Source organism: Equus asinus, chromosome 18 (genome assembly GCF_041296235.1).
Source record: "Equus asinus isolate D_3611 breed Donkey chromosome 18, EquAss-T2T_v2, whole genome shotgun sequence".
Classification (NCBI taxonomy): domain Eukaryota; kingdom Metazoa; phylum Chordata; class Mammalia; order Perissodactyla; family Equidae; genus Equus; species Equus asinus.
In genome coordinates, this window is record NC_091807.1 from 13,944,011 (window position 1) to 13,967,974 (window position 23,964).

General features: G+C 39.6%; 1 long non-coding RNA gene across 3 annotated transcripts in view; it reads left to right on the plus strand.

Annotated features, from left to right (window-relative positions):
• LOC106848017 (uncharacterized) overlaps positions 1 to 23,964 on the plus strand; it is a 73,962-nt gene that overhangs the window by 13,038 nt on the left and 36,960 nt on the right. For 2 of the 3 annotated variants that reach the window (XR_011495348.1, XR_011495350.1), the window contains exons 3-4: positions 270 to 402; positions 20,464 to 20,564. This is a non-coding gene — a long non-coding RNA (uncharacterized lncRNA). Of the gene's footprint in view, positions 1 to 269; positions 403 to 13,329; positions 13,651 to 20,463; positions 20,565 to 23,964 lie in introns of all 3 variants that reach the window. The other variant, XR_011495349.1, reaches the window with a different exon arrangement.

The window sequence follows — 23,964 nt, forward strand, 5'->3', positions numbered from 1 at the left end:
ATGCCTTACTGTTAGATAAGAAGAGAGAGGGCAGAGAGCTTTTCTTGTATCTGCTTTTTCTCATCCGTCTTCAGCTCAAGATAATCTTTATGCCAAAATGGCATATTTGGGGGTGGCATATTTTCTGCTACCTTTTTGCAATCAAATTTGTTTTTCGGATGATAAACTCCAGGATTTGTGGAAAAAGCACTAGAAGGAGAAGGGGGAGAAGCCAAGTCTAGAATTCTCTTAAGATAATAATGCATCTGTACTCTGTGTTTGTTTCTTAGGGACCATTCATTCTCAACACTCCAAAGGCTGGTAATGATTGCTGTGGAAAAATACTACCTTCCCAAAAGTGCTTATGGATTTAAAGATCATCCTGAAGACAGAGCAGCAGAAACGTGTGGGCTAAAATATAAAGTAAGGAAGAGAAATATTAAGTATTTTTAAATTTTTAGGAAAAATTACAAATGCAAATGTGTAATATGACTCAATAAATAGCGCTGTTTAAGGCTGTTGAGCGGATTCATAGATTGTTGCTTGCTGGAGCCCAGAGCTTTAAGCTAATTAGTCAACTTAAGCAACGTGGATTGTCCTATTACATTACTACAACTATTTATATCTCCAAATTTTCTTCCCCACTTTATAATACATTTTAGTCATGCACTTAACTTGGGTGATAGTTATAAAGTGGTGAACCATATGGGCCAGTGTCAGAATGTACCATAGTTAAAGAAAAACTCAGAAACCAAAAAATTATTTCAAAATAATGAAACTTCTTTACCTCTATTTCTAGAATGCCACAAAGAACACAGGTCCACAGCATTCCCTCTTAATCTCTTTCTGCTCTTGTTTCACACCCTGCAGTGGCTCCATGCTTCTCACTCCCAAAACTTCCTGGAAGCTCTTTCTCTTGACAGTCTGAACACTGTTTTTGTTGTTGTTATGTGTTTGGGTTTCTGTTTGCTTTTTATTCCTACCACTTTCCTTTTGAATTCGCATTACAGAGGTTCAGAAGAACCAATCTGATAAAGGAGGAATTCTCATTAGATGGCAGGGGGTGGGAAGAAACAGAGAGCAATGGCAAATCCTCTTTTGCAAGCAGGAGGAAGGGAATAGCTGGGACCATTCATATACGAGTGGTTTATCTCTATTAACAGATTGCACTAGAATGACCAAGTATGACAAGAGGGTTATACTAGAAAAGAGGGACAAGATGAAGTATGGGAAAGTTGGCATGTATGAGTCTGGTCTTTGGTCTGATAAACAGTGCCTCACTTTAGTTTTCACACTGGGTTAATGAGAGTGAAGAGAGTCTGAGGTATGTGTTATGCTTTCTCCCAGGTATTTGGATAGGCTGTGATTGTGTTACATTATAAGTAAGGTAATAATAAAATAATAGTTAATATTTACTGAGTGCTTATTAAGGACCAGGCGTTTTATAAACATAATCTTATTTAATCCTCACAGATACCTATGAGATGTGTACTGTGTTCTACATTTTATAGATAAAACAATTGGGCTTTAGAAAGTTTAAGTAACCTGCTCAAATTAGTAGAGACAGAATTTGAACACATGCATTTTTAGTCTAGAATTCATAATTTAGTAATTGGCTTGACAATGTGCTGTAATCTTTTCCTTCCACCTTAGGACCCTGGAAGGGATGGAGGGGAGAGTAAAAGACTTTATAAACACATTAAATTGAAGTTATTGTCTTACCTCGTGATACTTCCTCTGAATTGTTAGCTTTTATAAACATGAGACAAATTCTCATGAATATGAATTGGCTAACCTTAGAAAGAAACACCTTTTAATAATGGCTAATAGAATTAACTAGCAATAATAACATCTATGAGAGAAAATGACTTTAAACACTATTTTTCAAATGAACAAGCATTTTTTGAACACCAACTGTGCCTGCATTTTTGGAAGTCAAACAAGAAGGGTAAAACTTTGATTTTATATATTAAACAATTACCTCAGATATATATAAAGCGTGTCACAGATGTCATTGCATACAACAGGTCAATTAATGTTGGTTCTCTTCCCTGTTCTCATTGATGAGTTTGAGATCTAGTTGGGGAAGCAATACCAGCACATGTGAAAAAAGTATAGACTAGAAATATGATTAGTATAGGCGATATGTGTTTTATTTTAAATAGAAGTGAGTAGTTAGGTAAAACTTCTCAAGGGAAAACGGTTCTAAATTGGTATTTTACAGGCTGGTAAGATTTACTTAGTTGAAGAGTTGGGAACTTATCTTAGGAAGATGAAATCATTTAGATATATACAAGGTTAAATATGAGTTTAGGGTAACATTGAATGTATTCATATGGCAGAGTTAAACTCCTTTCTTTCAAACTGAAAAAAAAAATTCCATAAATTTTTAGAAAATAATATTTCAAATATTTTCACTAATTTGAGTTGAACAGCATAATCATGATGAATGCTTTGGTCGCACACTATCCCAAGTGAATAAAGGATTATGGGTGAGGATGTCTGACCCCAAAAGAGCTTCTGAAACAATACAAAGGCACATATCAAGTGTTTGGTTTTACTCCAAAAAAACCTCAGCATCTGGCTAAAGGGAAGTATTTTAAACATGTTTCTTAAGATAACACCCTAGGTTTTAGGAGTCTTCCAAGTCATTTGGAGAAGGGACTGTCACAATAAGGGCATCATCTTCAGGACCATCTCATCAATCATTAATTTGCCCTTACAAATATCAACTTTTCTTCTTGTGGTGAAATATTAAATTAACCATCACATGCAACTTTCAGCAGTCAATATACTACACTGGAAGTCACACACAAATCAGAATGCACCGTTTAAAACAGTGATTAATGAAACATCAGTTCATTATACGGCAACGATTTTGTCTATGACCACTCATTTTTGTTATTTTACAGTCTTGATGTTTCTGATGTATTTTTAAGGGAATAATTTTATAAAATGAAAGTTTAAATCTTGAGAGTGACTTTTTAGCTTAGAGGAGAAAATTGGATCTTGCTAACGCTGAGATATATAGTCATTAGTCCGACTGCAGTATACCTTGAAAAGACAACAGAATTATAGCTCAACGTTTACACTGCCGTTCTGTATTATGCAAACTTGCAATATTCTGCATGGTACCTAGCACACTCCAGAGGATAGAGGAGCCAAAGATGATAACACTTGAATAACATTAGGTCATAGGAATTTAGTTTTGATACAGTGCACATGGAATGAAATACATAATCTTATTAGAGCTAATTGAAATCACATGCCAAAAAGGGAAATATGGTTCATTGTCTTTAATTTGTCTAAGTGCCATCTGATACCAAAAATATTTCACAATTAACTTGAGTATTTATGCATCGTATATTGTGTCTAGTGAACATCAAATGGAATAATATATATTAAAAAGCATCCTAAAATGTAAGGTTTTCCTATTAAAAGCTATCTTTGACCAGTATATTAAAAGAAAAACGTAGTATATGTCTGGCGTTTTTTATTGTAAACCTCCATTTGGCTATTTTGCTAATGAGTGATTCCAAATGATGGTCTATATCAAATCCTTTGGTCCTGTAACTTTCAGAATAAAAATATGAAATGAAGTAGAATAGACCTAACATTAAGATGCTTTATCAGTTTCTCTAAATAATTTTGAAAAAGAGTAGAAGTAGTTAAAGCTTCAGACAAAAACTGTTTTAAATGCATTTTTCGCATATCTCAAGATAACGCCTTAAGGTAATTAATGCTTCATTTTGGCCTCTGCAAATATGTGGAACACAATGCTAGGAAATTGTTGGCCCTTGAGTCTTAATGTCATCATTTTTCAGATTCAGCTTCTAAAGAATAAAGTCACTTCTAAGCACAAACACAGAGAAAATGGCATTAGTGGGATTGGTCGTGACTATACGCGGCAAACAATAAAATTGACACCTTGGGCCTTAGGAGGACAGAAGCACACTTTTATTGCTCTGAAATATGTCAAATTCTTATTAACGGCACTTAAATTTAAAAGCGTCTTTCCAAACACATTTAGGTTTGCCAGATTTCATGGCCCGTACTTCTTTGACCCCAGCAGATAAGCCTGTTTATATTTCTCCTGTTACACCCTCACCCAGGGGTTTCTTCTAATTCCACACTCTGGTCGAAGTCTTGTTGGCAGGGCTTTCTGACCCTTGTGACCCAGTCCTGGGCATCCTGACCTTAGTGGCCTGACCTCTTGGTGAAGGGACTTTTGCCCTTTGGATCCTAGTCTTTCAGGATAGCCATAAGGTACTTCACATTTGAATTCTGATACCTGCCAAGTGTGCAACCACTGGTGAAGGTCACTGGACTCCAGGTAGACAGTATTTTTGCTCAATTAATAACACTCCAGCTGCATCATTTTCTAATAGGAAGAACAGCTATATTGGCCTGAATGCACCTTCTGACTATTCGAAATTCTCCACCTACAGGAACTTCTCCTGTCCTTAAACTCAAGGACTTAGTGAAAGGGGTAAGCAAACCCAGCGGGAAGTCCTCTTTGAAGTGCAGAAGCTCAGATATGCAAAAGTCTTGATCAGCAAATGCTTGAAAAGTGCTTACTCTTCTCTCCTTTGGGATTGGCCATTAACTCACTCCGAGGCTTTCTCAAGGAAAGCTGTTTTTCTGGTTGCTTCAACTTCAGTCAATAAGTGGCTTCTCATCAGCAAGTGTTAATAACATTCCAAAAAAATTGCCGAAGTCAACTCATTTAGCACTAGCTTGTTAGCATTTGTAAGGGACGGCCCCTAGTATCCACACGCACTTCCTGAATTACTGCAGCCTTTCTTATTTGTTTTCTCTGCCTTCAAATCTCTTCCTGCTTCAAAGGATCCTATACACAACTAGGTGAGAAATCTTCAATACTCACTTTATGTCATGACTCAAGAGCTTTCGCTGGGGTCCATGTCTCATCTTGGCGACTCTGCCTGCTCTCCCACCATTATTTCTCTGCATTATTGTGTTGTCCCTCCTTCTGTATACCTCAGGGTTATTTATCTGACCTGGTATCATTATTTCTTCCTTCAGTATTTTTTGTCCCTTCTACAACTTCCATTTGCATTACACCTTTAAATTTTAAAATCTTCTTCCTGCAGAAACTCTGCTGTGGTTTACCTACATTTGACCCATCCCTTTTCTATTCATTATACCCTCAATATGGAATAAGAAATTTTACTTAATTATATTTAAGCTGTTCTTTAGTAGTAATGACAATATTAATAACTACCGTTTTCTAAGTCTTACTACATTTCTTCACATAGCGCTTCTTATCATAGCAACAACCCTGTGAGATAAATAATATTATATTTATTTTATAGAGGAAAAACTTGAAGCTTAAGGAAAATTGTTAGGTCAGCTGGGTACTAAGTACCAGGGCTGTATGTGAACTCAAATTTGTCTAATAGCAGAACACAAGCATTCAATTACTCTGTTGTGCTCCTGGCTACTCAAGCACCTAAGCTTTAGTAAGCACCTAGAGGGGATCAGATGCCACAGCTAAGTGCTGGAGACAAGAAGAACTTAGTCCCTGCCTGCCCCCATGGATGTAACTAAAGAGATAAATGGTGAAATGTGTGGAACTGCCTGGGTAAATAAGGAAGACCCCAGAATAAGCGACAGAGCTGAATCTGAGGAAGGAGCTTGCCAGGCTGACGAGGAGTGGCTCTCCAGGTGGAAGGAGGTAGAGATACAAAGGTGTAGATGCAAAAAGGGTCTTGATGGCCTTAAGAATGCAGGAAACCATGTCGGGATTAGTCAGAGAGAAGGCTTCAGAGGCCCTGAAGCTCATATCCCAAAGGGCTTGTATAAAGGCGGAGGGGTTGGACTTTATCTTCTGACATTTTGTTGGCTTTGCAACATGTTCTCTCTGCATGATTGTCCCTCCTTATTAAATCGTAAAGGCTTTTGAGCACAAGGTCACTATCATGTCAATTGTTTGTATTCTCACCCGGGTGCTCCTCCAGATTAAGAGGGATCCATCTGTCCATTGGAGGCATTGGATTCACGTTGTTTTTTCTTAGTGTAGACCTGGTACCATCAAGAAGCAGTCAGGACCCTTATTCTGGGAAGTGTTAGATGACTCTTGAACATGTGGAATCCCTATCTGAAAAGAAATTAAGTGGCTGTTTTTCAATGGGTGTCATCCTTGTGGAATCTGTATTAAAGCTGTGATAAGGAGCAAAAAGAGAGAGAGGCCCGACAGTGGCTTAAGATAGGCAATTAGCCTGGAGAAGATGAAACAGAAACACATAGTAAGAAATAGACCTGGGAGTGGAGGAAAGTGAGGGCATCATAATCAACAACGGTCAGCCTTGCCTTGGTGAGGAGCAGTGTTTCTATCACCATTAAAATAAGATCGCTCCTCTGTACTAGGTCAGTGTGAACAAAAAGGCTTCAAGAAGGAGATCTAAGTTTAAAAGTGAGAGGAGAATCAGGAAAAAATCCAGGAGTTGGATTGGTAATTCTGTAGAAAAAAGCTTCACGTGGGTGTGTTTTTACATCCATAATAGAGTTATTATCCCTTCTTGCTGATGAAAAGGGTGGATGGTCTTAAAGATATTTATAACCATGTAGTTTGGAGCCGTTGCTGTTGTAATGGTGAGACGAGATCACTTAGTGCTCTGTGTTCTGTAGGGGATTATTAAAAGAACCTGGAAAAGATGGAATTGCAGCATTCTGGAATGCACTGTGACCATCCACTTCCCAAAGGATAAAGGAGTTTTTGGGATTCAAGTTCCTGGAAGACTTGATGGAGAAAATGTGACAATTGTCCTCTTTCATGCTAGAGCCTTAAACAGTTTATTTAGTGATCCAAACCTGGTAGGTCGAAAAAGAAAGAATCAGTGTCCTAAATCCAAGTTCATCCGTCTAGTATTGGCTTAAAATCACATAGAAAAATAAAATAGCTATGTAGAATTCCTTCAGTGACAAAATCATGTACAAAGGCTTAATGATGAAAATAATGAAAACATGGAAAGCAAATGTTTAATAGATGCGGTATAGTCTGCTTGAATTCAGGTGCTTCTTCTACTGCTCATGACCAGCGTGACCCTGGGAACTGGATCAAAACTCTGACCTCTGTTTCTTCATCTGTAAATGAGGGGTAACCGTGGCATCTGCCTCACATGGTTCTTGTGAGAATTAAATGTGTTACTATGCATAGAGTACCTGGAACAGTGTTGGCACACAGGAAGTCCTCACTAAGTGTTAATAATTACTTTTATTCCTTTGCAGTCTAGAAACTTCTTTAAAGAGTATAAAGATTTATAAAAGAGATGTCATTTGAGTACATAATGCAATTGTTTTGAAGATGGTTAAGATGACAGTTTGAACAGATTTACGTATTTAATTTTTGAGTAGACCTATAAGTTGGTACCAAGTGTTTGAATTTCTCTCTATACGAATATACATATATATTCATCTGCCCCGTCTTACCCCTAACGCACACTAGGATGTATGCGAGGGAAGGAAGTGGCTGACCACTACTCTGTGAGAATTTAACACACACGCACACTCTGCAACAATGTTTCTCAGCACTTGGCACCCTCGCCATCACCCATCGCCTATACTTTCCCTTTACCTACTGAATCAGGAAAAACTAGAGGTGCCCAGGAATCTCCATTTTTAACTTAATACCTGGGTGGTTGTCGGGCACACTAAAGCTTGAGAATAAATGTCCTAGAATCTTAAATGAGATTTAACTAATGCTGAGTAACCAAAGTTTTATATGCTCTGCGTTGTAATTTCCACTTGGCACTTAAACACATAGACTCCACATTCCAATTCTTTATAGTAAATTAATTTTTTCTTTTCATAAATTGGACTCACTGTCAGATGGAATGGCAAGTGTCAAAACAAGCAATATGACATGTTTACTGGCTTAATCTGTGAGACCTTACCACCAGTCTCATCAGGGTTTATGCAAGGGTGATCCGATGACGTGGTCATTTTCCTATTAAAGATCAAAAGGAAATATTTCCTGTTATCCGACAGGTACATCCCTGTGCTGAGTTTAATTTCTGTGTCTCTGCATGATTTGTCTCAGGGTCATCTTGAAATGCTCCAATTCTTTTGAAATGCTCCAATGAGGAATACTTGCCTCAAGGTCCTCCCCTCATAGGGCCTCCGGCATGCACCTCGGCGCTCTAAAACGGGGCACTTTCCACAGAAGTCTTCAACTTCAGAAGGAGCTGCCTTTTATACATCTCATGAATACAGTCTAACTGCTTCAAGCTCTCCTCTCTGACCTTTGTCCTATTTAGTGGAGTTCAATTGTCTCCCACATTTATTTAAGCTAATGATAGAAGCATTAAGCAAAAGTTGAAAAAAGGGACAAATGGATCCATCATGGAAATGCACTGTGCCATAAAAAAGTCCATACACCAAGATGCTATTCACAGAGGGTAGCAAATTTATGAAACTCATTGCCTCCAGATATTATATAGGCTGTTATAGATAAATAGGTTCAAGAAGGACGATAGCAGGTTATTAAACAAAATTGAGATGCCAGGGGTGGAAGTGGCAGGCTCATCCCTTACCTTTGGGAACATTGTGGTGGAACATTGCTCAGTGCCTCAGTCAGAGAGGTGCTCACCTAGGGTGTATTAGTTTCCTGTGGCTGCTGTAACAAATCAGAACAAACTTGGTGACTTTGAACAATAGAAATTTATTCCCTCACACTTCTGGAGAAAAGAAGTCTGAAATCCAACGATTGACAGGCACACTCCTTCCAGGGGCTCTAGGGAGGAATCCAGCCCTCTTTCAGCTCCTGGTACCTGCCCTGATATTCCAAACTCTGCTTCCATCTTCACAATTCCTTCTCCTCTGTGTGTCTGTCCTATCAGATACATGTGATTATATTTATAATCCAGAACAAGCTCCTCCTCTAAGGTTCTTGACCTAATCACATCCTTTGCCATATAAGGTAATATTCACTCTTTTGCCATATTAAGTAACATTCATAGACTCTGGGGTTTCGGACCTGGACATGTCTTCTCGGGAGCGTTATTCTGAGCACTAAGGTTGTTCCGTTCCTCCTTTTTCTTTGGAGTTGGAGGGCTACCCAGCCTAGTCATTTAATTGCTATCACGGGACGACCAACCTGAACTTTCTGTGATTGTCCTCTCCGTTCCCTACATCAGTATTGAGCACTAGTTCTGCTGGATGTTAATAGTTGTTAAATGAAAGCACGAAGAGCCAAATATGCTTGAGAAACACTGGATTTAAAACAACATTTAATGGGACTTCTCAGAGGCTTACCATGCCAACTGTCTTCATGATGTTCCAAGAAGACAATATAGCGTGCTCATTTTCCAGACTCTAACCACAAACGCCCTACCTAGTGTTCCCCAGCATACACTTTGGGAAACCACACTCTAAAACTAACGCCTATAAGAATAACATTCAATAACGTCCATTGTTGTTTTTGCTTTTGGGACCGAATGTAGATCCATGGCCATCCTCATAATTTCCTCATAATTATTTGAATTATTACAAGATGAGCTTAGCTGTTCTTTGATTTAACAAGTTCCCTCTGGATTTGAGCAGATTTTCTTTCTTTTGGGTTTTACATGGAAGCCAATAATTTTCCCTAGAGCCATCCGGGTACGACCTTCTAAACATATACATGGTCTGAGAAAAACTGTGTACAGGCTTCCAGGATTTTGCTGACTCCCTCTGGGCAGAGAGCTGGTGCCGCCTGTAAGAAACACCTGTGTGCTCGTCTTGACTCTTTCAAGTCAGGCTGGCAAGTTTACAACATTCAGAGGCTGAGCCGATCTTAAAGAGAACACTACACCTGTTCTCCTGACATCTTCGAAGTTTCCTCTTGAAGTCTGGTAAGACAAGAGGAATATTGTTTTGTCACAATAAGTTGATATATTTTTAAGTCTTTTAATTCTCTTTTATTTTAAAAAGGGCTTTACAAATGCTTGTATATTTCCTTCATCTGGTAATTCAATAAATATTTGTTGAATCTTCTGGTGTGCCAACTCCTGCGCTAAGTTTAGGATGAAGAAGCATACGTGAATCTGGAGGAGACTCTGTCCCTGCCTGAAAGGCCTTCTCAGTGTGGTGGGGGACATGCAGCATGAGAAAAACGTGTATATTATGAAACACTCGAATGGCAGTGTGAAAAATGTGTGTGGCAGTGAAGAGGAGAGAAAAACGAACTCTGCTTGGGCAAATTTTGCAAAAGTAACATTTATCCTGGGTTTTGAAGAATGAATAGAAGTTCATTAACTGTGGGAAAGTACAATCTGGGATGGAAAAACAACATATGTAGGGGAACAGAGTCATAGAAGGATTTGTTGTACTTGGGGAATGGTGAGAAGTGTAGAGTTCTAGACAGAGGTAAGAGATATAGAACTGGAAAGAGGGGGTTGAAGAGGTAGGCTAGGGTCAAACTGGGAAAGATTCTGATTGCCCAGCCAAGAAGCTTAGACATTATTGTGCTGGAAATCAGGAGCCTTGGGTGGTCTTTACACAAAGGAGTGACATGATGAGACTTTGATTGTAGAAAGAGTTCTGGAAGTCAGGACACATGGAAAATTTCCTTTAAAGGGAAGAACTTGTTAGATTACTAGTAAAGAAAACAATAATAATGTGTTAAAAAGGCGAAGAGAGCCTGAGCTAAGGCAGTGGCATCTGAGATAGAAGCATCAGGATTCATTGACAGTTCGATTCATAGTCCAGTGAATGAGTGGGTGGCTGATGCTGACTCCAAGGCTTCTGTCTTGTTGGGTCAGTTGGGTGGATGGTGAAGATAATAAACAATACTGGCAAGGAAAGGAGCTGCTATGGGTTGGATTTGTGGGTGGGAGTGGGTAGAGAGGTACTAGGTTTTAAATAGGGAGGGAGATAATGTAGCCTTCTGTGGCAGAGACTACGATTGGCTCCCTCAGCCTCCATTCCACCCCCTTTCATTTCATTCTTATCTCCTATACTGTATCACCCCATTTTATTCCTAGATCCTACACTGTGCTATAATGCAGTATTGCTCAAAATATACATTTCCCAGATGCCCTTGCGGCCACCCATCACACGTACAGCCCTGAGATTTAGAAGGTGGAAGTGGACATCCTGAGGTGGATGCAGTGCTGTACTTCAGCTGTTTCCTTTGGCAAGCGTGCCTTGGGTGTTTGTTTCTTCTGCGGCAGCAGTAGTGGAGTTTCCAACATCCAGTCTTTGGCTTTGCAGAGTTGAAAGGCAGTGTCTAGGACATCCACTTGCTGGCAGAGGGTGTGGAAGAGGTAGCCTGGTGGATCTGGAGCTAGCAGCCTCCTGCTTCACCGATGATGACAGAGGCAGTGTCTCCCACCGAGGTGATTCTAGGGTGTTGTTCTGGAAGTCATTCTTGTGAGCTCAATTTAAGGCCTATTCCTCCAGTCTTTCCACAAATCTTAAAGCACCAAAGTCTTCTCTTCTTAATGTAGCTAGAATGGTTTCAGTTATCAATATCTGACCCCTGACCAGTCCACTTTCAAATGGGAATAGTATTTTATTACAGAATTATTTAAATACTGTTCTCTTTATAAAATCATTAAATATGTTTGTCATTAAATGTGTTCGGCAATTTATAGATTTGACTGCTACTGACAATGCAGCAATCTTCTCAACTGTGAGATTATGAAGGACATGGCCTTGTTTTAAACACCTCTGAGTGTCCGCGCCTAGAACAGTGCTTTACACCAGTGGCGTCCAATACATTTGTCAGGTTTCATTGCATTTAATGGAATTGACCGAACAATTTGTGCTCCTCCTAACAGTGTCATACAATACAGCTGGCAATCTCCCTAACTCTGATCGTTGTTTTATATGATAAATTGCCCATATCGTTAGTATCTAAAACGCTTTGATCTTAAATTTCTTCAGAATTCTCTGATGCATACCATCTGGCTTCAGTGACTCATGGAAATTTAATGTCCTGAGTTGTGTTTACCACCTGTTGTTTCTCTTTTTGTATTTATGCTAGTGAATCATATTTGCTTTCAATGAAAAGTGATTCTTTAGTAAAAATTCTATATTTAGAAACAATTCAAACTTCCTTTACCCTTAAATGCTCCTCTCCCCTCCAGTGAGAACGCGATTGTATTTTGAGTTCTTCTGCAACAACCACTGATCAGACAGGGATCACTTTCAACCCTCAGACTATTCTTGTAGGGAAGTGGTTTTTCCCCAAAGACTTTTATCTGAATTTGCTTGCATTTCAGGAGTATTCATATCTGGTGTTCTATGCCAATATTACTGTCTCTTTCATATGTTGTATTTCTCCTTATGGACACATGATTTTAATACTTTCTATGGTATGAGGCTTTTATATGAGGATGGCACACAGATACTCCTTCCTATTCCTATCAGATGCTTTTCATGGTAAGCGACAGAAACCCAACTCAAACTGGATAAAGATTAAGTGGAGTATATTAAGAAGTACTGAGATAGAAGCCTTTAGATATAGTTCAAATAGAGTTCTTCTTCCATTTCTCTGTGATTTTTCTTGGTTCTGCCTCCTCTGTGTTGGCTTCATCTTTAGGCTGGCTTCTGTATAGTTGGAAGACAACCGTCAACAATAATAGGAATTATATGCTGACTTGTAACATCCATTGAACAAAATTCCTAAGTTTTGCTCTCATTGGGCCACCCTCTAATGAGAAGGCTGAGTCCATCCCTGAAACAACCATGTGAGCTGTACCTCATGAGTATTTTTCAATGAAGGAAATTTGAATGGGTTTTGAGAAGGGAACTGTGCTATATCTTTTTTCTATGACCCAGTTTCACCATGGTCTGAAGTAGACTCCGGGAGCCAAGAGGGCAATTTCCCAGTATCCTCAAGGTCAGAATAACTTCTAATACATATTGTTGCATCATTTCTACCATATATATTTTTTCTGTTTCCTCTGTTAACAGTGCAAATCCTGAGGGCAGATTTCATCTCTTTTATGCCTTTTGTATTGATGCTCCTCAGCTACTGTAGGAGTCTCTTCACCGTCAGAAGCCAGTAAATGTTCACTTCCTAGCTATACGTCATTCTGATTATAGGGCCTTAGAATAATGCAATTTTTAGATTTATTTTATATAATTCTTGACTGAGACTTTGCCTTTTGGGTCATATTGAGCCAGAACTAGGCAATCAATCAATCACTAAATATATATTAAGCTCTACTGTGCCAGGCATTCAGTGGGAGCCTTGAGAGTGGAGATAGAAGGGAGTGTAATATATATAGTATCTCATTAAAACATTTCAAGGCAAAGGCAAATGGGAGACACCTATTTCCCAGGTCTGCGCCTCTCCTCTGTCACATTTGGAATTCTCCTTACTCTCTTTGGTGCTCTTCCCAGGTTACCAGTGCTATTGTTTGTGTCGCCCCATGTCTTTGGTTTTCTACCGCTGTGGCTCACCGGCTCTGGCAGGGTTCTTCCTCCTTCGTCTGGGAGGGCTCTGTTCATCAAACCATTGTGGAACATGTATGAGAACCCCAACATGACTGAAGCACACAGCTGCCTTTGGGACTTCACTGCCAAAAGCTTACATGCAAATAGTAATGTGACGCATGCCAGGATATAGATAAGCACTGGATCTACTCCAAGCTTCCAGAACCCGGAAGTCAAGGAAGTTTACCCTGAGACAGTGATGACTACCTATCAATTTTTTAAAAAAGGGTAAGTCACCCAAGTGAAAAAGCATTGTGATCACAGGTAGCAGCATGGCCAGAGGCCATTTGCAAAGAGCTAGCTTTTAAAGTGGTATAGTAGTATAAATAATTTCTTTTTTGTTTTTCCAAATTTTTTTTTTCTCGTGAGGAGAACTTTTAAGATGTACCTCTCAGCAACTTTCAGTGTTATTAACTATAGTCACCATGCTGTACATTACATCCCCATGACTTATTCATTTTATAACTGGAAATTTTGACCTCCTTCACACATTTCACTAACTCCCCACCCCCTGCCTCTGGTAACCACCCATCTATTCTCTGTATCTATGAGTTCATTTTTGTTCTTTTAGACTTCCACATATAAATGAGATCATATGCTATTTGTCTAATACATTTCTGTACCTGGATGGTTTAGTCTATGTGAGCAACTGCTAGGAACAGCCTCGTTTTCCACGTTCTGATTCAAGTGGTGTGGCTAAAGTTTTCGCAGATCCTTAAATCACTAGCTGACACCAAGAGGAACAATTTTCCTCATGAATATATGAGGAAGCCATAGTCAGAAAAAGCCTAGGATTATCCTTCTGCTCAGTAGAAAGAACAATTTTGTCTCAAGATCCAGGCCTATGTAAGAGGAGGCCGATTAAGGCAACTCCTTGCCCAGAGTGTCTTGAGAGGGTCTCTCAGCAAAACATCTTCCCAGTGGGTTCTCCACTCCTTCTTGTCTGGCCACAAATTCTCAACAGTTAACTCACTAAGTGGTGAGGTCAATAAAAGTGGGGCATCCTCTTCTATAGAAAGTCTCAGGGAGAAGGCAGCCCTGCCTGAAGAGCATATTAGCCTAGATTAGCTCGCTATCTAAGATGAACTTGAGAACAGTTTCCTTTCAGGGGAGAAAAGAAGATGAGATCACAGTGTACAGGCTAGGCAGGGCTGAGATAGGAGCAGCTAGGGCCTAGGAGGAAGAACTCACTCAAATGCTATCTATTCTGCTCTCTCTTCTGTGGTCGGTTGGGTCCCGAGGTCTTGACTTCTCTGTCTCCACTTCTTGTTCTTTCTTTTTTCTGGTAGGCAGAATAATGCTCCCTCTCTCCCAAGATGTCCTCAACCTAAGCTCTAGAACGTATGAATATGTTATGTGACACGATGAAAAGGACATTGCTAATGTAATTTAAGTTGAGGATCTTCAGTTAGAGAGATCATCCTGGATTTTCCAGATGAACCCAATGTCATCACGTGTCCTTACAAGTGAAAGAGGGAAGTGGGAGAGTCAGGGAAGGGGATCTAGTGACAGAAGCACAAGTGTGGCACAGCCAGGATCCAAGGAATGTGGACAGCCTTTAGACGCTGAGAAAGCCTCCCCTGGGCCCTCCAGAAGGAATGCAGTCTGCCAACACCTTGATTTTAGCCCCACAAGACCCATTACAGACTTCTTACTGCCAGAGCTGTAAGAAAATAAATGTATGTTGTTATGAGCCACTAAGTTTGTGGTAATTTGTTACAGCAGCCATAGGAAATTAATACACCTCTCTTCATTTGATGTCCATGCCCCAGGAGGTCACCCCCCCCCCCCCCCGCCACCATCAGGGTCTTTGATTCAGAGGGCTGATGCTGGGATATTGTCTCAGGGTCAAACCTTTATCAGAGCCAGAAGTGGAACGCAACCCACCTTTCAAGGAAAAGCGAGAGGAATGGAGGGGCTGTGGTGATCAAGTCTGAGGCATACCACCAGCAGAGTGTCAGAAGGAGGAGCGAGTAGTGACGCGAAAAAGAACATTAACCAACTACGTGCAGGGATGGAGGAACTAGCACAGGCGTGAAGCAGGGACAGCCAAGAACATTTCAGCCTGATTGAGAGACATGTATTTTTGTGTCTCAAAGGACGTGGAACACAGTGACCCAGGTATGAAGGTATAATGACCCTATCCTTGACCATTACAGCATCTTTAGATGAATGCTTTCAATAAACAGAACCAAGAAACGAGAGCTTCAAGAAACAACTGTTTTAATGTATACATACGTATTTTGTTTGGACAATTGATGGAGGCTCCCATTATGCCCCAAAATGCCCCAAATTTATCTTACAAATTTTATTTTCCATTTGACAGCGACAGGAAGCCCAACTCTATGAAGATCAGCTAAAATGACTTGAATTTTTCCCATAAATACTGTAAAGGAAGATTTTTGTTTGCTTTTTTTAAAATGTATTTTGGTTTTAAAAAAATTCCTCAAAGGTACACGATAATATACAGTTTTTAAAGGCCATTCATCTTCGTTAGCTCCTCACTGTCACCTTGAGAAGTAGCTTGCGAAATCATTATTGTCACCATTTTGCAGAAAACTGAGGCCCAGAGAGGTTAAGTGACTAGCCCGAAGGTATAAACTTGTAGGAAGGGGAGGCTCAAATTGTAATGGGTGTTATTACTTCACTGAATCCTCTCAGCATGAGACGAAACAAGTAAATGGTATTTTTTTCATTTTAAATTTGGGAGGTTAAAGCCAAATTGGCGAAGCAACATAGCAAAATTGAGTAACACGGAAGAGTCTATGACTCATTGCCTTTTTCGTTCCTGAATACCTGCGATGTCAAAGTTTTCCTTCCCTTTTAAGACCCAGTTTGTATGGTGTCCCCGCCTCTTTTCTTCTTCTGAAACTAAATCCCAATTAAAGTGCTGACAGAGGAGCCAGCGGGGGAGTTCAGCGGCCTTTGCTGAGAGGCCCACAGCATCACCAAGGAGACAGGTTCTGGGACAATGCCTGGACGAACCTGCCCCCATTAACTGGATTAACTGCCCTGGCCCTCCTTCAAGCGCTGACTCGAGTCTCTGCAGACCGGAGGAATTTCATTTCCGAAGTCGCTCGGAACACAGTCGAGTGAGGAGGCCGGCTGGAGCAAGGCCTGAGGTGGAAAGGGAGCTTGGTGCTTTGTGTCAAAAACCGGAAGGGGAAGATTCCTTTCGTTGAATGGCGGTTGTTCTTTGGGTTACCACAGGTCACATTAAGAAAGTAACAACTCAAGAAACCAGTTCTCCCTCAAGTGGGGCCTCCCCTCAACCCCCAGAGAAAATGGAGGTGCCCTCTGTGGGTCCACCACAGCGCTTTCCAGAGCGCGTTCCTTGGAACGCTGGTCCTGCCAGGTGTCTGTGAAAGGGTAGAGTCAGTTTAAAAATACTACCGCTATTACCTCACTTTTAGATTCACAAATGTACACGGACATATTAAAAGTTTTGTTTTGTTTACAGGAAACTTTTCTCAAACTTATTTGATCATGGAACAACTCGCTCTCCCCCCTTAAAAAAATCAAATGAAAACATAATGCGGGAAACTTCTTCTTAGTTCATCTCTAGGGTCTTTTATCCTAAAAAATTTTAATAGAATTTCAGAAGAAAGAGGATAGAGCAAAAAGGAGGAGAGGCGAGACTCTTGTTGTTCTATTTCTGCCTAGGAGTGAAAAATCGTAAAATATCTTCATGTCTTACATCGTCCATCTGTAAGAAGTGTAGTATTTTCCTCAACTCAACGTTTTGAAGATTCTGCTGTTATAATTACACTTTACTGAAGTGAAATAAAATAAAATCAATTAAAACCCCTTAAGCCATTTAGAAGGAAGTGAGACAAGATTGTTTATTTTTCAGAAATGACTTTAGCAAACAATGTCAATACTTTGCATATTTAAAAGAACAGATCATATGGGGCCAGCCCAGTGGTGTAGCAGTTAAGTTCACATGTTCCGCTTTGGCGGCCCAGGGTGCACTGGTTTGGATCCTGGGTGTGGACCTACACACTGCTTGTCAAGCCATGCTGTGGCAGGCATCCCCTGTATAAAGTGGAGGAAGATGGGCGCAGATGTTAGCTCAGGGCCAGTCTTCCTCAGCAAAAAGAGGAGGATTGGTGGCAGATGTTAGCTCAGGGCTAATCTTCCTCAAAAAATAAAAAATTAAAATTAAAAAATAATAAATAAAAGAACGGGTCACAGTAGTATTCGTGTTTTCTTCACATCTTAGGTGGAGCTTAAAGTTTTAATCCCACATATGAAGTTGTGTATAGAATTTAGAGAGACAACCAGCAATAGCTAAAAAACTCGAAGACCTTTGAAGGATAAATGATGAGAAAACCATGAGAATATAGGCAGCGTATTTTCTCACAAACTAAATACATTGAGTTAGTTTTCAAAGGCTGGTCTCATGAGAGAGGTAAAAATGTATTTACTTAACTGCTATATATAGGATAACGTGGAAAATATATTTCTTGGGATACTGAGCTGCCTGCCAAAGTCTGTCTTTGTATGTCTACTGACTATTAATCAAATTAGCTAACTTAGAAAATAATAAGTTATTCAGTAAGATTATTCCGTAAATTTACATCTGTTGCTATTTCCCTCCCATCTCATTTGCTGGGGGTTCGAGGCAGGGTACGTGAAGAGGTTTATTGTTTTTGATATATTAACTATTTTATTTACTAGATATTTTAACATATGCTTTGAATTAATACTCTATAGAAATATACAATAAACATATCAATATTTACCTTGTATTATGTGTAAGTATTTAAAATGAGTCCCTTAGGACACAGACCCAGGAAGTTTCAGGGTAGTATTTTTGTTCATGCCTAATCATAGAGAAGTAATAGAGAATATATTAATTCCAGCTGGTATTTTCAATTCCAGTGCTTCCCAATTACACACAGGATGAAATGAGAATCCCATGCCTTTCCATTTAAGACCCACCACAATCTGCTTTCTCCCCGATTCCAGGCTTAGTTCCTATGGCTCTGAGGCATCCAATATCTGCTCCAGCCAGCATCCCTGGGCCGTACATCCCCGCGTCTCCCTCTGTGTGCCCATGGCCCTCTTCTCCAAACTCACCTCTAACCATCTGAAACCTATTACTATTACTAGAGGTTAAAACATTTGCCTCCGGTCACACAGCAGGGAGTGGGAAAAGCTACACTTCAAAATAGGGGACCCGCTTGTAGAGCCTACATCTTAATTACTACAGGGAACTTATAAAATGCTGAGAGGGTGACATTGACAGAGCTGGACTTGAAATCTGACTCTATGGTTCCCAGCTAGGTGACTGTGCGCTAGATATTTGATCTCTCTGATCATCAGTTTCCTCATCTGTGAAACGGGAATAACAATAGACCATTCCTCACAGATTCCTGTAAAAGTTAAATAAGATGGTCCCTATAAAGTGCTCGGTTCAGTGCCTGGTCTGTAGTGAGGACCCAATAAATGTCAGCAGTTATTTTTACATCCTTATACTGTAAGATTTCTTTATATATGTATATATATCTTTATATCTATATCTATATATCTATATGTTTTCCCCTCTCCAACTGGACTGTATAAATCTGGAGCGGGAAAAAAGTCTATTCATTTTGTGAAGTCTGCCTAGAGCATCAAGAATAGTTCTTGAACTTGATAGGTACTAAATATATATTTTTGATTGATTAGCATTTAATTGTCTTTTATTCCTTATGTTAAAAATTTCCGGTTGCTTATTAAGAACACTACTATTGAAGAATTTTGTAATATAATAGCTACCTATTCTGTTACAGAACAGATACTTCTAAAAAATGTAAACATTTTAAGTAATCCTTTGGTATTTAGTTAACATTCCGTAAATATTTTTAAATGTATCTTTTTTTGACAAATAGCATAGCCTAACAGCTTTTCTGTTTTCAACCTTCAATCTTTTTTTCACACCATAGGAAAGGTTTTATTAATTATTATTTTTTTGCGTGTGAGGAAGAGTAGCCCTGAGCTAACATTTGCCACCAATCCCACTCTTTTTGCTGAGGAAGACTGGTCCTCAGCTAACACCCGTGCCCATCTTCCTCTACTTTACATGTGGGATGCCATCTCAGCGTGGGTCGACAAGCAGTGCACAGGTCCACAGCCTGGGTCCAAACTGGTGAACCCTTGACCGCCGAAGCAGAATGTGTGAACTGAACAGCTACGCCACTGGGCTGGCCCCCGTTTTGTTAATATTTTAGCTGGGCTAGGATGGTGGGTTCATTTAGTATTCACAGGGATAGATACCACATGCTCTTTTCTAGATGTTTCACTATCATTTAGCTTTAGCTAATGGGCACTTAAAGTCTTGCTGATTTTTCCCCAAAGACCCATAGTTATCTATAACATTCTTGAATAATTGGGCTTTAAGTGGACGTTAACAGGGTTCACTACTTCCAGAAATATGCAGAAATATTTTCACTAGTTTAAATTTGAAATTCGTATAATCCTTGAGGTACAAGTTTTAAAATTCCCCTCTCAAAAACTGAAAGTTCATTAATACATGAAACGGAGTGACTTGGGTTTTTGTTATTAGAAGTTATTGATAGAAGTCTTATTTTATAAAAGTGCTATTCACTATCATTGTAGATGCTACGTTAAAGCAACAACACCACCTGGAACCTACAAACTGCTGCCAGAACAAACAAAATGTATCCCTACAACTTCTCAAGAAACCTCATTTTTGGGATATTCTCATTTCAAAGTCAACTGCTTTCGATCCGTTTCTCTTTCTTTAGATCAGCATATACGTGTTGACATTGATTCTCTGTCTAAGAATTCGCCTGCAATCATTTGTAAAATATAGTCTTTCACATATTCAACTGTTTTTAAACCAAAGTCAGTATTTTCTGCAGTGGGGGCTGGCTTTGGGTAGAGAGGGACCCCATGTAGCTCTTCTGCACTTTGGGAGTGGTTTCAGCCGGAGGTGAATGAGTGGTGGTGAGTGGGAGGGAGATTCTGAAGGCAGAATATTTCCAACTGTTACTAATTCTTTTCTTTTGTATTTTATTCTTTTCTTTGTTTTAGGAGGAATGGCCCCCAGGCTCCAAGAGCAAAATATCAGAAACCTCATATTCAGCATCTCTTATACCATCTTTTCTAATACCCAGAGCAAGCTTGTGAATTTGGTAAGTTATTCTTATCCTCATTTGACAGATAAGGAAATTAAAACTAAAAGAAGTTTGCTTATGAAGATGACACAGGATTAAACGAAAGAATCAGGACTTTAATAGAGATCTCTGACTTTCAGAGTGACGCACCAACCACTTTGCATATTGCCCAAGAGGAAGATAAAATCATTGGCAAGTTAATGTATACATCTTTAATGGTGTTAATAATTGTAATTGTGCTACATAATAATAATGGCATAAGAGACAAGCAGTGCACATAAGTGGCTGAAATTAACATGACTTTTAAACATAGCCATACTTAGTATTTTTGGCACCTATGAGGGAGGGAAGAAAGTTTCTGAGTTTGTCACTCATTGTCTGAATTTGGGAAACTGAAGGTGACAAAATTTCATTTTTCCACCTTCCTATCAAAGCTTGTTGATGACAAAGTCTGTGCATTGCAATATGAAATGAAGTGTGGGCCCAAATGAAATCCCCTGTTTTTGAGGGTAAATTAATTCAATCAGAGAGCATTGCCTGCACCCATCACTCAGATAATAGATAGGGATCTTTCCTTTTAGTATTTCAGCAGTGTTTCTTTCTTAATCCTTAAAGAGAGAGGGGATGCCCAGAGTCTGTGGAGAACAGGTCAACCAGAGTTGTTACTAAGCGAGGTCAGAAACAGGTTTGTTTTGACAACCTTCTACCTCCCTGGTCTCCCTTGTCTAGACCCCTCAGCGAGAACTAGAGCCCTCTTCCGGTTCTAGGCACTGCCCTGAAGCATCCCAAAGTTCTTCTAAATGATTCTCAAATTATTTTGACCTCAGGAAAAGCTCTTAATCCCTCAGTGTAGACAAGGATTCAGCAAATCTTTTTGCTAAAGGGCTAGATAGTAAATATTTTCACCTCCACAGGGCCAAATGTTCTCTCACAACTACTCGATATGCAAATCGTAGTGTGAAAACGGCCACAGACAATATGTAAACAAATGAGAAGGGCCATGTGTCAGTAAAACTTTATTTACAAAAGCAGACAGCAGGCTGGATTTGACCCAAACACCATAGTTTGATAACCCCTGATGTAGACCATGTTCTTCATTACACTGTGTTCTAGTGTCAAAGTAACACAGAGGAGAAAGGTAATACTGACAGCGGGTCCTCCTTTCATCAGTATTAGCACCTACACAATTCCAGGGCCTGTGCCCCGTGTGAACATTTAGTGGCGATTAACTCAGATGTGGATTCTGGACTCGTGCTGCTTTTCCTCCTTCTCCCAGCAGAAGAGCAGGACTATCTTGACACAGGATGGCAATATTTCAAATTAGTAATTCACTTCTTTTGCAACAATATATGTGCTCTGCCAATAAAGCCCTTGGGAAACTTGCAAACTACACAAAGTTTGCATATCCACATTCCCTTCTCAATCTTATCTTGTGCTTTATCTCTCACCCCCGAGACAGTCAGTGCCCTTGCTCTATTGCCGAGAGTCTGCCCTCTCCTCCATATTCCACACTCTTCCTCCTCCATATTCTACCCCCCCACGAAATCTTCTTGACCTATTCAACACCAACACAATGTTCTTAGAGTCTTGAACTTGACAAATTAAATTTATTAGCACCGTGGTATAAATGATGCAGATTTTCTTGTTTAAAAAGCGAGCTTGTGAACCCAACTTATACTGCAGCTGGTGATAAAGTACGTATGATCAAGTGTGCATCTCCACACCCTGCCTAAGCCGTCAGGGATCAAGTCCTTCTTTTCCAGGCTTAATAGAAATTAAGCTGAATCCTGAAGAAGGAGAACCTCCAGTAGCTTTTTCAGTTTTCTGGAAGAAGAGAGAAAAGAGAACAGAGGTACTTATTACAGGAGGTACAGGCAGTTCAAGGCCTACCTTGCTGTGCCAGCTCAAACAGACGGTATGTGACAGATTAATTTAGACCAGCACACACCTTACTGGGAAGTATGTGCTAATAGAAGAAAGCAGAATTAAATATTTAAATATGGCAAAATAAAAATTTGAATTGTCTCTACTCCCTTCTCATTTTTTCTTTCTTAATGTTCCAAGGATGGCTTTTGTTTGGAGATCTAGAGAGTCAACTTTGACTTGTGATTTCAAATGTCGTTTGGACTACAGTCATTAAGCAACCGATGAGAAATAAAAATTTAAGTGGATATTTCTGAGTGAGTAGAAAAATATCACAAGCAATTTTTTGTTTGTAGAAAAGAGAGGTGAGATTCTGTACTAGTCCGAAGAGAAAAGTCAATGGTTATGGTGTGAGAGGACACAGGATAAATGATATATAGAACCAGGAAGAAAGTCTATAAAATTCAATCAACTTCTATAGGCTTGTTTGGTACAAAAAACCAGGGACACTTGGAGTAGCTCTGCATTTCAGCAAGCATAATGGATTTTGGCCTTCAGCCTACTCCAGTGCATTTCTTTTCCCTAGGGAGTTATTTTTATAGCCCAAGAAACTGGTCTAAAAAGAGTTGGGGTTACTTAAGAAGTGGTGATTTACTATTTAGTTCTGGAAGGGCTCTAATGGCTTGGAAGTCTAATCTGTACCTGGCTTTACCTGAATGGATTCATCTTTCTTGTGTGATAAACTTCTTCGTTGGACGACAATGAAACGACTGGGCTAATTATGATGTCAGCTGACACTGGTGGTGTGAAGGCGTCTTGAAGTTGGATTCAGCCCAGCTCAAGCAAAATGGAGACCATATTGAAAACGGAAAGGAGAAATTCATCAGAATCTCCTCTCCAGAGGAGTTTGGGCTCTCGTCCCTGCTCCTTTCTCATATCTACCTCCTCTTTGCTGTCTGTGTGAACGAATGATTATTAGCCATTTTTGTGCTATGGATGCCCTTGGCCCTTTGAGGAAGCCCGTGGAATTCTTCTCAGAAAATACTTTCAATGTATAAAATACATGATATAGGATTAAAAAAGAAACCAGGCATATTAAAACACAATAATAAAATATTAATTTTAAATTTGATTTTTTGATGTAAATTTTTGCAATATATTAACATATGTACTTCTTTACAATGTAGTCAATAAGAAGATCTGGCAGTGTATCACTAACTACCATAATTCCAAAATATGTATAAATTCTTTGAGGGTTCTGACACGAAAATATCAGTAATTTCTGTTGGAAATAAAATCATAGATATTGCCAGTACTACTCTAGTTTTGCCTAAATTCGTAATATGGTTAGAGGCTGGTGAAACCAATGTACTCTTTTTCCCTTCCGAGTTCATGAAGCTCCCTGAATTCTATCCCTGGGCTCAGGGTAAGAAGTGCTGCTATTTACTATCTTCTTTTTGATCTCTGTACAAATTGGGAAACGATGAACTAGCTTAAGAGTGGCGTGGTCCCAGATCCAGGGCTCCTGACAACTGTCACATGTCTAGTTGTGCCA